At 36.4% G+C, this 16,405-nt stretch overlaps 1 protein-coding gene across 1 annotated transcript in view; it reads right to left on the bottom strand.

Moving 5' to 3' along the window:
- Nucleotides 1–16,405, bottom strand: part of CSMD3 (CUB and Sushi multiple domains 3) — a 1,391,498-nt gene that overhangs the window by 998,170 nt on the left and 376,923 nt on the right. The gene's annotated exons all lie outside the window — the stretch shown is intronic.

The raw sequence follows: 16,405 nt of genomic DNA, 5'->3' as shown, positions 1-16,405 counted from the left end.
CAAATAGCCTACTCACTGGACAAGAGCCTGATGCTGGGAGAGATTGAAGACAAAAGGAAAAGATGGCAGCAGAGAATGAGATGGGTTAGATAACAAAACCATATCAATGAACATGAATGTTAGCAAATTCCAAGAGATAATGGAGGGCAGAGGAGCCTGGCATACTGCAGTCCATAAGTTCACAAAAAGTTGGACATGATTTAGTGACTGAACAACAAAAACATGGTAGATCTACTTTTAGTTTCTTAAGGAACCTTCATAATGTTCTCCACAGTGGCTGTACCAATTTCCAAAAACAGTGTAGGAGTGTTCCCTTTTCTCCACACCTTCTCCAGCATTTATTGTTTTTCAATTTTTTGGTAATAGCCATTCTTACTGGTGTGAGGTGATAACTCATTTTAGTTTTGATATGTATATCTTTAATAATTAGTGATGCTGAACATCTTTTCATGTGACTCTTGGCCATCTGTATGTCATTTTTGGAGAAATGTCTATTTAGGTCTCTGTCTATTTTTTTCTTTGCCCATATTTTTATTTATTTATTTTTTATGATATTCAGCCACATGAACTGTTTGTAAATTTTGGAGACTAATCCCTTGTCAGCTGCCTCATTTGTAAATATTTTATCCCATTCTGTGGGTCTTCTTTTCATTTTATTTATGGTTTCCTTTGCTGTGCAAAAGCTTTTGAGTTTAATTAGGTCCCATTTGTTCATTTTCATTTTTATTTCCATGAGTCTGGGAGACAGACTGTAAAATATATTGCTGTGATTTGTCATAGAGTGTTCTATGTTTGTCTCTAAGAATTAAAAAATGTCCAGTCTCATATTTAGGTCTTAATCCATTATGAATTTATTTTTTGTCTACAGTGTTAAAGAATGTTTTATTTATTTATTTTTTCACATGCAGCCATCCAGCTTTTCCAGCACCATTCACTGAAAAGAGTTTACTTCCTCCATTGTATAGTGTTGCCTCCTTTGTTGTAGATTAACTGACCATAAGTGTGTGTGTTTATTTCTGGGCTTTCTATCCTGATCTGTTGATCAGGGTATTTCTATTTTTGTGCCAGTACAACACTGTTTTGATGATTATACCTTTGCAGTATAGTCTGAAATCAGGGAGCCTGATTCCACCAGCTCCATTTTTCTTTCTCGAGACTGGTTTCGCTATTTGAGGTCTTCTGGTTTCCATACAGATTTTAAGATTTTTTTTGGTTCTAGTTCAGTGAAAAATGCCATAGGTCATTTGATACAGATTACACTGAATCTGTAGATTGCCTTGGGTAGTATAGTCATTTTGACAAAATTGATTCTTTCAATCCAAAAAAAGGGAATATCTTTTCATCTGATGGTCTCATATTCAGTTTCTTTCAACAGCATCTTATAGTTTTGGGAGTTCAGTAAAGCTCTTTTGTCTCCTTAGTAGGGTTTACTCCAAGGGGATTTTATTCTTTTTGATACAATTATAATGGGATTGCCTTTTGTATTTCTCTTCCTGATCTTTCATTGTTAGGTTACAGAAATGCAACAGATTTCTGTGTATTAATTTTATATCCTGCAACTTTACAAAATTAATCAATGAGGCCTAGTAGTCTTCTGGTAGTGTCTTTAGGATTTTCTATGTATAGTATCATGTCATCTGCAAACAATGGCAGTTTATCTTTTTTTCCAATTTGGATCCCATTCATTTCTTTTTGTTCCCTGATTGATGTTGCTAGTACTTCCAAGACTATGTTGAATAAAAGTGGTCTGATTGGGCATTTTCATCTTGTTCCTTATCTTAGAGAAAATGGAGGACTAGATGGTTTCACCGGCAAATTCTCCCTGGTGACTCAGACAGTAAAGGTTTGCCTGCAATGCAGGAGACCTGGGTTTGATCCCTGGGTCGAGAAGATCCCCTGGAGGAGGAAATGGCAACACACTCCGGTACTCTTGCATGGGAATTTCCATGGATGGAGGAGCCGGGTAGGTTACAGTCCATGGGATCACAAAGAGGCAGATATGACTGAGCATCTTCACTGGTTTATAGAAGAGCCAACATTCATCCTTCTGAAACGGTTATAAAAAATTGCAGAGGAAGGAAAACTCCCAGTCATATTCTATGAGGCCACATTTACCTTGATACCACAATCAGACAAACATATACAAAAAAGAAAATTACAGGCCAACGTCACTGATGAACATAGACACAAAATACTAGCAATCTGAATCCAATGATACATTAAAAGGATCATGATCAAGACAGATTTATCCCAGGGATGCAATAATTTTTCAATATCTTCAAAGCAATCAGTATGATATATAACATCAACAAACTGAAGAATAAAAACTATATGATCATCTAAATAGATACAAAATAAGCTTTTGACAAAATTCAGCACCCATTTATGATAAAACTCTCCAGAAAATGGACATAGAAGGGAATATACCTCAACAAATAAAGGCCGTATCTGACAAACCAACAGGTAAGATCATATTCAATGATGAATGTGCTGTACTTAATTACTCAGTCATGTCCAAATCTTTGCGACCCCATGGACTGTATCCAGGGGATTCTCCAGGCAAGAATACTGGAATGCTGAAAGCATTTCCTCTAAAATCAGGAATAAAACAAGGATGTCCACTCTCGCCACTTTTGTTCATTGCGTATGCTCAATGTTAGCTGTGAGTTTGTTGGGAATTTTTTAATCACAGTTTCAGTTTCAGTACTTCTAAATGGTCTGTTCATATTTTTTATTCATTCTCTTTATTTCTTGATGAATATTGTTAAAAGTTTATCAATTTTGTTTATTTTCTCCAAAAACCAGCTTTTAGTTTCATGGATTTTTGCTAATATTTTCTTTATTTCTATTTAATTTATTTCTGCCATAATCTTTTTGACTTTTTTTCCTTCTAACAATTTTAGCTTTTACTTGTTCTTCTATTATTGCTTTAGCTGTATGGTTAGGTTGTTTGTGATTTTTCTTATTTCCTTATGTAACACTGTACTGCTATTAACTTCCCCATTAGAATTGCTTTTATTGCATCCCATAGGTTTGGAATCATTGTGCTTTCATTTTCATTTCATTCTCTAGGTATTTTTTATTTCTGCTTTGATTTCTTCAATGATCCACTGGTTGAAAGTAAAAGTGTTAGTCGCCCATGTCGTGCAGACTGTAGCTCGCCAGTTCCTCTGTCCATGGAATTCTTTAGGCATGAATACTGAAGTTGGCTGCCATTTCTTTCTCCATGGGATCTCCCCGACCCAGGGATCAAACTCAGGTCTCTTAAGTTGCAGCCAGATTCTTTACCATCTGAGCCACCAGGGAAACCCTATTCAGTAACAAATTGTTTAGCCTCTATGTGTTTGTGTTTTATACAGCATTTTTTGTAGTTTATTACTAATCTCATAGCTTCATGGACAGAATAGACATTTGATATGACTTCAGTTCTCTTAAATTTACTGAAGCTCACTTTGTAGCCAGTGTGTGGTCAATCCTGGAGAATGTTCCATGTGCACAAACTAAGAATGTGAATTCTGCTACTTTTGGATGTAACGCATTTTAAATAACAATTAAGTCTATCCGGTCTAATGTGTCATCTAAAAGCCCTGTTTTCCCTTACATACCTATATCAATATATGTATGTTTTATAATATACATAAAATATATAGTCATAATAATATTGATAATAAATTATAATTGTGATTAACATCAATAATTAATAAGTAGTAGTCACAATAATATAATATATAATCAATAATTAGTTTAAATATAAATGTATTAAATGCTCCAACCAAAAGACAGAGTGGCTGAATGGATACTAAAACAAGACCACATATATGCTATCCACAAGAGATCCACTTCAGACCAAGGGACACATATAGACTGAAAGTGGGGGAATGGAAAAGATATTCCATGCAAATGGAAATCAAAAGAAAACTGAAGTTACAATAGACATATCATACAAAATAAACCATAAAATAAAGACTGTTATAGAGACAAAGGACATTATATAATGATCAAGTGATCAAAACAAGAAGACATAACAATTGTAAACTTACAGGTGCCTAACATAGGAGCACCTCAATATAGAAGACAAGTACTAATAGCCATGAATGGAGAAATCGACAGGAACACAACAGTAGTGGAAGACTTTTTAACATTCAACGTTCAGCAATGGACAGATGATGCATATATTCCTGTTCACATCACATCTGTATTATTAAAGAAAGACTGACATATAGTAGAGATTTATATGAATTTATTGAATTAAATATGAAATAAATGAATATATATATACTTATTTAAGGTGATCATCAAATTAAACTCTAATTTCTGAGCCATCTATGGAGTAGCATAAAAAGAAAACACAAGTTATATGTCACTGTTCCAAAAGAAGATAATTGATAATTGGAACAAAAAGTTAAAACAAAGTAGGAGGATAAGAATACTTGCCAAATAAATTTTAAGAACAAATTGTATGTTGTATGTCAAAAGCTTTATAATAAAAAGGCAAGCATAAATGGAAAACGTTTATTGCTGTTCAGTATGTGAGTTACCTTATTTTTAAACTTTTCTCCATATTTTACTTCAATAAGATACAAAATCATTATTTGCAGATGGAAGAATTACAAAAGTGGAGTATTCAAGAGAATCATCCAATAAAATATTGATTTAATGTGTGAATTAAGCAAGACTACTGAACATAAGGGCAAAATTCAAAAATATATGAGCACTAAACAATTAGAAGCTGAGATTTTTAAAAACACAATTTCTAATAGGATGAAAGTTTAAATATTTAGGAATGAAACTAGTGAAACAAGACAAGCCTGAGTGAAGTTTTAAATTTATTGTTGAAAGAAAATTTAGATCTGTGTAAATAAATAGACATTCCATGTTTTCAAACAGTAACCTAAAAATGTCAATTCTCCCCAGATTAATCTGTAATTTTAGTATAATCCCAATCAAAATTTTTATGGGTGGATACAAGTATGTAAACTGACAAACTATTTATACAATTTACCTAGAAATTCAAAAAGCTAATAAGCATATCTAAAATAATATTAAAGAGGAAAATAAATTTAAGTTACCAGCATTAAGACTTATTATTATAAAGCTACACTAATCAAAACAATGAGGGATTAAAAGTAAATATAGATCAGCCAACCAATGGAACAGAAAAAAACTTCAGAAAAATACATACCTGCATACACACAAACACACTTAAACATTTGACTTGTGACAAAAGCAGTACTGCAGAGCAGTGGGAATAGGACATCTTTTCATTAAGTGGTGCTTGATCAATTGGATATCCACATTTGAACCACAGACTTAAATAAAAAAGGTGAAACAATTCAGATTCTGCATGTGTGCTCAGTCATACCTGACTCTGTACAACACCATGGGCTATAATCAGTCACGTTCCTCTGTTCAAGGGATTTTCCAGGCAAGAATACAGGAGTGGTTTGCCATTTCCTACTCCAGGTGATCTCTTCACCCAGGGATCTAACCCATGTCTCCTTCATCTCCTGCATTGGCAGGGAGATTCCTTATCACTAGCACTACATGGGAAGCCCTCAGATTCTGAAACAATGTAAAATATCCTTAGGATTGTCCAAGTTTTCTTAAATAGGCATATTATACTACATAAAAGGAGTATGTCAAGGCTGTACATTGTCACCCTGCTTATTTAACTTATATGCAGAGTACATCATGAGAAATGCTGGACTGGAAAGAGCACAAGCTGGAATCAAGATTGCCAGGAGAAATATCAATAACCTCAGATATGCAGATGACACTACCCTTATGGCAGAAAATGAAGAGGAACTAAAAAGACTCTTGACGAAAGTGAAAGTGGAGAGTGAAAAAGTTGGCTTAAAGCTCAACATTCAGAAAATGAACATCATAGCATCTGGTCCCATCACTTCATGAGAAATAGATGGGCAAACAGTGGAAACAGTGTCAGACTTTATTTTGGGGGGCTCCAAAATCACTGCAGATGGTGACTGCAGCCATGAAATTAAAAGACACTCCTTGGAAGAAAAGTTATGACCAACCTAGATATCATATTGAAAAGCAGAGAAATTACTTTGCCAACAAAGGTCCGTACTCCTTTTCCTGTTTGGAACCAGTCTGTTGTTCCACGTCCAGGTCTAACTGTTGCTTCCTCACCTGCATATTGGTTTCTCAAGAGGCAGGTCAGATGGTCTGGTATTCCCATCTCTTTCAGAATTTTCCAGTCTATTGTGATCCACACAGTCAAAGGCTTTGGCATAGTCAATAAAGCAGAAATAGATGTTTTTCTGGAACTCTCTTGCTTTTTCCATGATCCAGCGGATGTTGGGAATTTGATCTCTGGTTCCTCTGCCTTTTCTAAAACCAGCTTGAACATGAAGTCCACGGTTCACGTGTTGCTGAAGCCTGGCTTGGAGAATTTTGAGCATTACTTTACTAGCATGTGAGATGAGTGCAATTGTGTGGTAGTTTGAGCATTCTTTGGCATTGCCTTTCTTTGGGATTGGAATGAAAACTGACCTTTTCCAGTCCTGTGGCCACTGCTGAGTTTTCCAAATTTGCTGGCATATTGAGTGCAGCACTTTCACAGCATCATCTTTCAGGATTTGAAATAGCTCCACTGGAATTCCATCACCTCCACTAGCTTTGTTCGTAGTGATGCTTCCTAAGGCCCACTTGACTTCATATTTAGGATGTCTGGCTCTAGGTGAGTGATCACAGCATCGTGATTATCTGGGTCGTGAAGATCTTTTTTGTATAGTTCTTCTGTGTATTCTTGCCACTTCATAATATCTTCTGCTTCTGTTAGGTCCATACCATTTCTGTCCTTTATCAAGCCCATCTTTGCATGAAATGTTCCTTTGGTATCTCTAATTTTCATTAAGTGATCTCTAGTCTTTCCCATTCTGCTGTTTTCCCATTCCAAATAGGAAAAGGAGTACATCAAGGCTGTATATTGTCACCCTGCTTATTTGACTTATATGCAGAGTACATCATGAGAAATATTGGGTTGGAAGAAGCACAAGCTGGAATCAAGATGGCCAGGAGAAATATCTATAACCTCAGATATGCAGATGACACCACCCTTATGGCAGAAAGTGAAGAGGAACTAAAAAGCCTCTTGATGAAACTGAAATTGGAGAGTGAAAAAGTTGGCTTAAAGCTCAACATTCAAAAAAACAAAGATCATGGCATCTGGTCCCATCGCTTCACGGGAAAGAGATGGGGAAACAGTGAAACAGTGGCAGACTTTATTTTTGGGGGCTCCAAATTCACTGCACATGGTAACTGCAGCAATGAAATTAAAAGACACTTACTCCTTGGAAGAAAAGTTATGACCAACGTAGACAGCATATTCAAAAGCAGAGACATTACTTTGCCAGCAAAGGTTCATTTAGTCAAGGCTATTGTTTTTCCAGTAGTCATGTATGGATGTGAGATTTGGACTGTGAAGAAAGCTGAGCACCAAAGAATTGATGTTTTTGAACTGTGGTGTTGGCGAAGACTCTTGAGAGTCCCTTGGACTACAAGGAGATCCAACCAGTCCATTCTGAAGGAGATCAGCCTTGGGTGTTATTTGGAAGGAATGATGCTAAAGCTGAAACTCCAGTACTTTGGCCACTTCATGTGAAGAGTTGACTCATTGGAAAAGACTCTGATGCTGGGAGGGTTTGGGGGCAGGAGGAGAAGGGGATGACAGAGGATGAGATGGCTGGATGGCATCACTGACTTGATGGACGTGAGTCTGAGTGAACTCTGGGAGTTGGTGATGGATAGGGAGGCCTGACATGCTACGATTCATGCAGTCACAAAGTGTCAGACACGACTGAGCAACTGAACTGAACTGAATTACATAAAAATTAGAAATTCTATTCCTTAAGTTATTTCACTAGGAGAATCCAGACACAAAGTGGAAGATAGTTCCAATATACATAATTAATGAGGTTTTACCCAAAATATATAAAAAACTACAAGTCATTAAGTAACAAGCAAACAACTTAACAGAAAAATAGACAAAACACTGATTAGCATCTCATAATTGAAAGCAGAGGAATTACCAATGGACATAGAAGAAAGGTACTCAATAGTCATCAAGGAGATTAACATTAAAATCCTAATAACTCTCTACTACACACACACTAGAAAGTTTAAAATGACAAAAATTGATAATGTAAAAGTTTAGTAAGAAAATGAAACAAACCAAATTTCTGTATCCACCTGATAACTGTAAATTAGTACAGTCACTTTGGAAAAGTTATTGGCTGCTATCTAATAAAACTCTGAATACTATATGACAATGTTTCTACTGTCAAGTATTTTCTCAGATGCACTGAAATAATATTTATAAAAATGTTCATGGATTAATTTATTTATAATAATCCAATCCAGAAATAACCTAAATGTTCATCAAAGATATCACATATATACGAATGGTTGTTTAGTCATATAATGAAGTAACTATCAGTGAAAATGAAGAAACTATTACTATATGAAGCAAATATGATGAGTCACAAAGAATAACACTGAAGAGTACATACTGTAATATTCCATTTTATACAATTGAAAATATGCAAAAAATAATATGTTGCTAGAAATTCAGAGGGATGCTTTGTTTCAAGGAAGGACAAATAATGACCAGGAGGGAATACTCAAGAAATTTCTAGTAATATTCTATTCCTGATCTGGGTTCTAGTACCACAGATATGTTTATTTTGTGAAAATGTATCTAGCTGTACACTTATAACTTGTAACCTTTCTTTATTTGTATTTTATTTTAATTAAAAATGTTATAGAAGAGAAGAAAGCCTTAAAAGTAGATACTCTCCTTTCAAGTCAGCAAACATGTCATGAGATATGCCTTAAATCTCCAAAAGACTGTTCAGACCTGGCCCACTTCTTCCTGAATTCTCTGAGATGGAAATTAGAAACTGAGCATGATCCAGACATTCAGGACTAGCAAAGTCATCATTCTCAAAGTTTAGTGTGATTTGGGAGTCCCTAAAGACAGTTGACTGCTGGGTGTCACTCTGAGTTTTTGATACAGCAAGTCCAGAAATCAGCCTAGAAATTTGCAATTTGAAACTATGGTTTCAGTACTAAGATAGTAGCTACCATCTCATTTTTTTATATTTTACATAACCCTTTTCCTTGTTCATATTTCATTTTTAACCTCCATTACTGTTCTCAAGTCCTTATCCATGTGATTATTATTATTACTCTCAGAAGGCAAACTTCAATGCTACTACATTTTAAAAAGAAAGAATATTCAGGGTCTGATTGCCCTCAAAATTTCCAAAGACCTATAACCTATGTTTCAACATGGACTGAATATCAGAAATCTGTGTAGAGCCTTTTAAAACAACTATAAATCAGCCTGGGGCTTCCCTGATGGCTCAGATGGTAAAGACTCTGCCTGCAATGCGGGAGACCTTGAATTGATCCCTGGATCAAGAAGATGCCCTAGAGAAGGGAATGGCAACCCACTCCAGTTTTCTTGCCTGGAGAATTCCACAAACAGAGAACTTCATGAACAGAACAGTCCTCTGAGGGGATAGCAAAGAGTTGGACACAACTGAGCAACTAACATTTTCACACAAATCAGCCTCAACCCCAAGATTCTTATTTACTTGCTCAATAGGTAATTCTAATGCATAGTTAGGATCAACAATCACTGTAATAATTCAAGCAAAATAGCTACTCCATTCACTTGGGTACTTGACCCCATCTTTTACTCAACTCAGGGTCTTAACTTGAGTTCACTTAAGCTGATAAATCTCTCTCCAATATTATCCTAAAGGTCCATGTAAGATTGAAGCCAACACCATCCACCTCCAAATAGGAAGATAACTAAATTCATCTTGGTCTATTAACTATTCTTTTCTAAAAGTAATTTTTTCCTCTTCCCTTTCCAAATTCCTCAGAAAATTTACTTTTGTTTAAGGTTTCTACATATTTATCTCCCAGTCATCCCTCAACGGGCTGAAATCTTTATTTTTCTTCATACATTCTATTGAACCCTTTCTTCTGAGCTCAACATTGACTTCCTAAAGGACACACAGTTGTTCAGTATTTTTAACTGAGTCTCTCAGTGACAGATGGCATTGTTATTAACCCATTACTTCCCTTTTCTTTGGCTTCTTGTGAAATATTTTCCTGATTATCCTTTTAGCTGTCTAAAACTTCTTACCCATCTATCAGTTCAGTTAAGTTCAGTCACCCAGTCGTGTCCAACTCTTTGCAACCCCATGAATTGCAGCACACCAGGCCTCCCTGTCCATTACCATCTCCTGGAGTTCACTCAAACTTACGTCCATCAAGTCAGTGATGCCATCCAGCCATCTCATCCTCTGTCATCCCCTTCTCCTCCTGCCCCCAATCCTTCCCAGCATCAGAGTCTTTTCCAATGAGTCAACTCTTCGCATGAGGTGGCCAAAGTACTGGAGTTTCAGCTTGAGCATCATTCCTTCCTAAGAACACCCAGGGCTGATCTCCTTTAGAATGGACTGGTTGGATCTGCTCGCAGTCCAAGGGACTCTCAAGAGTCTTCTCCAACACCACAGTTCAAAAGCATCAATTCTTCAGCACTCAGCTTTCTCCACAGTCCAACTCTCGCATCCATACATGACCACTGGAAAAACCATAGACTTGACTAGATGGACCTTTGTTCGCAAAGTAATGTCTCTGCTTTTGAATATGCTAGCTAGGTTGGTTATAACTTTTCTTTCAAGGAGTAAGTGTCTTTTAATTTCATGGCTGCAGTCACCATCTGCAGTATTTGGAGCCCCCCAAAATAAAGTCTGACACTGTTTCCCCATCTATTTCCCATGAAGTGATGGGACCAGATGCCATGAATGTTGAGCTTTAAGCCAACTTTTTCACTTTCCTCCCTCACTCTCATCAAGAGGTTTTTTACTTCCTCTTCACTTTCTGCCATAAGAATGGTGTCATCTGCATATCTGAGGTTATTGATATTTCTCCCAGCAATCTTGATTCAAGCTTGTGCTTCTTCCAGTCCAGCGTTTCTCATGATGTACTCTGCATAGAAGTTAAATAAGCAGGGTGACAATATACAGCCTTGACGTACTCCTTTTCGTATTTGGAATCAGTCTGTTGTTCCATGTCCAGTTGTAACTGTTGCTTCCTGACCTGCATACAGGTATCTCAAGAGGCAGGTCAGGTGGTCTGGTATTCCCATCTCTTTCAGAATTTTCCACAGTTTATTGTGATCCACACAGTCAAAGGCTTTGACATAGTCAATAAAGCAGAAATAGATGTTTTTCTGGAACTCTCTTGCTTTTTCCATGATCCAGCAGATGTTGGGAATTTGATCTCTGGTTCCTCTACCTTTTCTAAAACCAGCTTGAACATCTGGAAGTTTGCCTCTTATTTCTCTATCAGTTACTTTAATATCAGAGCTCCCTAGGCTTCTACTCTTCTTCTAAAAATTTATACTTTCTCCAAAGGTGATAGTATCTACTCTCTTTATGTCAATTACACTCCAGGTATACTGATGATTTTTTAATCTACATAATTAAGTCTCTTTCACTGTCCACTGAATTGCCTATGGGGAATCTTCAATTTTAATAAAACATATTAGCCAGTTTGTATACCAATTACCTTTTCCAAAATCTTTCCATTTCATAGTGAAGCACTGTCCATTGGAACTCATTTTGTCAAATAATTATTGTAAAGAATTATCAATTTCATATTTAAATCTGATGTGTTTTTTAGGAATTTTTTCCCTGTTCTATTTCATAGGACAGATCGCTGCACAGTCATTTATATCTTGTATTTATTTTTATAAATATCTTGCAGTGTTTTACCATATCTCAAATTATAAAACTTGAGCCAAATTTACTTGAAAATGGAAATTTTAAAATCTGAGTGAATCTGTTGATTTATTTTATAAAACACAAGATTCAGATATATTCTTGGTCTTTTGCATTGCAGACAAATTCTCTACCATCTGAGCCCCCAGGGAAGCCCCCATATGCTTGAAATTTAATTAGTAATCAAAATATTTATCTTAAATGATATTGAATAGAATGGTTTTGCAGGATATCACTGGCTTTTATATGAACTTTGAATGATTTTTTTCTTAATAAAATTGTAGTGTCTCCCTCCTCCAATTCAAGTTTGCTGAACTTACAGTATGAATGATTTTCAAAATTTTTAAGAAAGATATTGCATTTTTTGAAGATAGCAATCATGTTAACAAAGCTAACAGTAGTTATATATTTGAGTATTAATTTTTGCTATCAACATTGAAGTGAAAGTGTTAGTTGTTCTAGCCATGTCCAACTCTTTGTGACCTCATGGAGTGTAGCTTACAAGGCTCCTCTGCCCATGGAATTCTCCAGGCAAGAATACAGGAGTAGGTAGTCATTCCCTTCTTGAGGGGATCTTCCTGTCTCCTGGGACTAACCCAAGTCTCCCACATTGCAGGCAGACTCCTTACCATCTAGCCACCAAGAAAAGCAAGCTACTAACTTTATATGTATAAAATATTTGTTTATTTCTCCCTGTATTTTTTGGTTGACTTATCTATCCATGCTCTATCATTTCTCAGTGGAACAAAATTAATATCTTACCAACATCAATTCATGTTTTCTCACTTGTACAAATAAAATGTATTTGATAAAGGAAGTAAATAGTATTTTTTAAAGTGGAAATCAAATGGTATCAATCACATTTTCCTATTTGTAACATTCTACTCAGTTCAGTTCAGTTCAGTGGCTCAGTCACGTCCAGCTCTTTGTGATCTTGTGGACTGAAGCAGGCCAGGAGTCCCTGACTATCGCCAACTCCTGGAATTTGCTCAAATCAATGTATATCGAGTTGGTGATGCCATCCAACCATCTAATCCTCTGTCATCCCGTTCTCCTCTTGCCTTCAATCTTTCCCAGCATCAGGGTCTTTTCTAATGAGTCACGTCTTCGTACCAGGTGGCCAAAATATTGGAGCTTCAGCTTCAGCATTAGTCCTTTCAATGAACATTCAGGACTGATTTCCTTTAAGATTGATTGGTTTGATCACCTTACAGCCCAAGGGACTCTCAAGAATTTTCTCCAACACCATAGTTCAGAAACATCAATTCTTCAGTGCTCAGTTTTCTTTACGGTCCAGCACTCACATCCATACATGATTACTGGAAAAAAACATAACTTTGACTAGATGGATCTTTGTCAGCAAAGTAACATCTCTGCTTTTTAATATGCTCTCTAGGTTTTTCATAGCTTTTCTTCCAAGGAGCAAACGTATTTTAATATCATGGCTGCAGTCACCATCTGCAGTGATTTTGGAGCCCAAGAAAATAAAGTCTCTCACTGCTTCCATTGTTTCCAATCTATTTGTAATGAAGTGATGGGAAAGGATGTCATGATCTTAGTTTATTCAGTGTTGAATTTTAAGCCAGCTTTTTCACTCTCCTCTTTCACTTTCATCAACAGGCACTCTAGTTCCTCTTCATGTTCTACCATTAGGGTGGTAACATCTACATATCTGATACTGATATTTCTACTGACAATCTTGATTCCAGTTTGTGCTTCATCCAGCCGGGAATTTTGTGTGATGTACTCTGTATATAAGTTAAATAAACAAGCTGACAATATACAACATTGTGTACTCCATTCCCAATTTTGAAGCAGTTCACTGTTTTATATCCATTTCTGTTGCTTCTTGACTGGCATACAGATTTCTCAGGAGGCATGTAAAGTGGCCTGGTATTCCCATGTCTTTAAGAATTTTCCACAGTTTGTTGTGATCCAACAGTCAAAGGTTTTGGCTAGTCAATAAAGAGAAGTATATGTTTTTCTAGAACTCTCTTGCTTTTTTGATGATCCAGTGGACGTTGGCAATTTGATCTCTGGTTCCTCTGCCTTTTCTAAATCCAGCTTGAACATCTGGAAGTTCTCTGTTCACATACTGTTGAACCCTAGCTTGGAGGATTTTGAGGATTAGTTTGCTAGCATGTGAGATGAGTGCAACTGTACGGCAGTTTTAACATTCATTGGCATTGCCTTTCTTAGGGACTGGAATGAAAACTGACCTTTTCCAGTCCTGTGGCCACTGCTGAGTTTACCAAATTTGCTGGCATATAGAGTGCAGCACTTTCACAACATAAATTTTTAGGATTTGAAATAGCTCAACTGGAATTCCATCACCTCCACTAGCTTTGTTTGTAGTGATGCTTCCTAAGGCCCACTTGACTTCACACTCCAGGATGTCTGGCTCTGGGTGAGTGATCACACTATGTGGTTATCTGGGTTATTAAGATCTTTTTTTGTATAGTTCTTCTGTGTATTCTTTCCACCTCTTCTTAATATATTCTGCTCTGTTAGGTTTATATCATTTATGTCCTTTATTGTGCCATCTTTGTATGAAATGTTCCCTTGGTATCTCTAATTTTCTTGAAGAGATCTATAGTCTTTCCCACTCCATTGTTTTCCTCTATTTCTTTGCATTGATCACTGAGGAAAGCTTTCTTATCTCTTCTTGCTATTCTTTGGAACTCTGAATTCAGATGAATATATCTTTCCTTTTTTCCTTTGTCTTATGCATTTCTTCTTTCTCAGCTACTTTTAAGCCCTCCTCAGACAGCCATTTTGCCATTTTGCATTTCTCTTTGGGGGGATGGTCTTGATCACTGCCTCATGTACAATGTCACTACCATCTGTCCTTTGTTCTTCAGGCACTCTATCAGATCTAATCCCTTAAATCTATTTGTGACTTCCATTACATAATCGTAAGGGATTTGATTTAGGTCATACCTGAATGGTCTAGTGGTTTTCCCTACTTTCTTCAATTTAAGTCTGAATGTTGCAATACAGAGTTCATGATGTGAGCCACAGTCAGCTCCCTGTCTTGGTTTTGCTGACTGTATAGAGCTTCTCTATCTTTGGCTGCAAAGAATATAAGCAATCTCATTTCGGTATTGACCATCTCTTTCTAATTTACCTGCAGAATATAAATGTCATGCAATCTTGACCTCATTAGTCACTGAATTATCCCAAGTACTCAGAACAAGGCTGGTTTATAGTTCTTATCTAAATAATATTTTATCTGGTTAAATATATTTTTATTTGCTCCCCAGTATGTCCATGAAATTTCTTGGACAATTATTTGAGAGACAGTTTTATGGTAAGTCTAGAAGTGGGAGCTCTAGAATTACAGAGGCCCCAGGACAAATCTGATATTCATAAATTGCGCTATCTAATTCAATTTACTTAAATTAATTCTAAGCTGTATTTTTATTGGTAAAATTATCATTATTTTGATAGTGCACATTTACTGACTTACTTTTTGCCAATAACTTCTCAGTTATGTGTCAGTCCCTCAGTCGTGTCCTCCTTTGCAACCCATGGATTGTAGCCTGCCTGATTCCTCTGTCCAAGGGATTCTCCTGGCAAGAGTACTGGAGTGGGTTGCCATTTCCTTCTCCAGGGGATCTTCCCAACCCAGGGATTGAACTCACATCTCCTGCATTGCAGGCAGATTCTTTACTGTCTTAGCCACCAGGGAAGCCCCCTCAATTTTCAGATATTATAAAAATTCAATTGTTTTTGGGGAGGAAACTGAGGCACATTGATCCCCCCACCCCAGCTCTCTATTTGCCAGTCCAAGGTCTAGCGCACACCCTCCTGCTCTCCACCCCCAACAGAATGAATTGCAGTTACATATTTTCTATTTTTCTTATCAGTGTCTTAGAAGTTTTATTTTTGTAGGTAGAAAGGTTCCTACAAGGTGATGGCACAACTACCTTGTTACTCCCTCTGGCAAAATCCCCACAGCAGGGTGCTAAGAAGACACTCTCACTTCCATGTTTTTCATTTCACTCTTACCATCTCTACTAGTTAAAAGACAGGTTCAATGCTGCTCATTGTTGCTCATTTTTCTGCTACAAAATAGAGTAGTAGGAAGAGAAAAGAAAGTGAGGAAAAAAGTATCAAATCTTTGTTCATGTGGATCCCTGAGAAAGGGCAAATTATTAAATTATTTTAGTGTAATTTGAAGTCTTCCACAGAACCTGATTGCTTAAAACTTAGCTCTCTCTCAATCTTCTCCTGAATTTACTATATTTTAAATATAGGTTTTATTTGAATATTATTCCAAATCAATGAAATTCAGAAGAAACTAGATATTTAATGAAACTTAGTCAATTTCAGTTATTAATGGGTAATATTCATTGTGTATATGAAGGCACTATTCTAACCTTTTGAAATAGATCATCAAATGTAATCCTAAGAATAACTCTATGAGGAAAACAGTGAAATAAAACAATAATTATTTGTATCTGACAGAAGAGGAAATCGGGGCACAGAAAGGTCTATAACTATCCCAAAATCACATAGTTAAAAAGTGGTAGGGCCAGGTTTCAAATGAAGCCATCTAAGAGAACTGGTCTAATCTCAGT

Source organism: Budorcas taxicolor, chromosome 14 (assembly GCF_023091745.1).
Source record: "Budorcas taxicolor isolate Tak-1 chromosome 14, Takin1.1, whole genome shotgun sequence".
Classification (NCBI taxonomy): domain Eukaryota; kingdom Metazoa; phylum Chordata; class Mammalia; order Artiodactyla; family Bovidae; genus Budorcas; species Budorcas taxicolor.
This window is presented reverse-complemented; position numbering and strand designations above follow the sequence as displayed.